General features: G+C 50.8%; 1 non-coding gene across 1 annotated transcript; it reads left to right on the top strand.

Moving 5' to 3' along the window:
• The first annotated feature begins 326 nt into the window (after positions 1-326).
• Positions 327-400, top strand: TRNAN-GUU. The gene has a single exon. It is a non-coding gene; the product is annotated as a tRNA-Asn (tRNA).
• Positions 401-819: the final 419 nt, after the last annotated feature.

The following is an 819-nucleotide window of genomic DNA, read 5'->3' as shown; positions in this document are numbered from 1 at the left end:
CCGAAAGCCACTGAGCAGCCTGGGCATAGGCTCCCTCACTAGGTATTCAGCTTTGCTTGGGCCACGAGGCGGCTCGGGCAGGTTTCCGATGAGGGCTTTTCCAGGGACTTCTGAAGCGGGCCAGGGGCAGGGTGGGTGAAGGCCATTCGACCGTCCTGGCTCCAGAATCTCCCAACGCGTGGGTGTTCAACGTGACCCGAGCGACTCACCGGTCTCTAATGTCTCCGGTTTTCCAAGGCCTCCTCAGTCATCCTGAGGACAGAAGGGCTGGGGGTAGTTTGGTGAGTGCGCCCTGCCTACAGCATCCTGTAGAAGCGGTAGTCACGGTCTCTGTGGCGCAATCGGTTAGCGCTTTCGGCTGTTAACCGAAAGGTTGGTGGTTCGATCCCACCCAGGGACGCCTCGTGTTGTCTTTTAACCCGTTTCAATCAACCGGGTTAACCTGTTTCCATTAATACACAATCAATCAGGTTAATCATGGGACATTAATCTTGAGACACACATGTCCTCTTTCCGACCTCCTTACCTCTGATGCTGTGACAAGGACCAACTGTGCCTTATACTTGTCAAACTCAGGAATTCCAGAGACCTTAGACAGTAATTCGCTTCTGGATAAAACTCTTCTTTGCTGCCATGGAAGGCTTGAGTGAGCAAGGTGCCTCAAGTTTTTCATTTATAATAATAGGAGACCTATTACAGCAGCATCCTATCCCCAGGATGTGCCTGGGTTTACTGATTGCTCTATCAATAATGTGACCAGTGGAATAATTCATCTTTATGCTGATCTTCGCCATGGTTGGTGAAAACAGCATTTCTTCC

Source organism: Sapajus apella, unplaced genomic scaffold (genome assembly GCF_009761245.1).
Source record: "Sapajus apella isolate SASKATOON/1434 unplaced genomic scaffold, GSC_monkey_1.0 scaffold5771, whole genome shotgun sequence".
In the NCBI taxonomy this organism is placed as follows: Eukaryota; Metazoa; Chordata; class Mammalia; order Primates; family Cebidae; genus Sapajus; species Sapajus apella.
The sequence above is the reverse complement of the archived record's forward strand: the minus strand, read 5'-3'. Positions and strand labels throughout refer to the sequence as shown.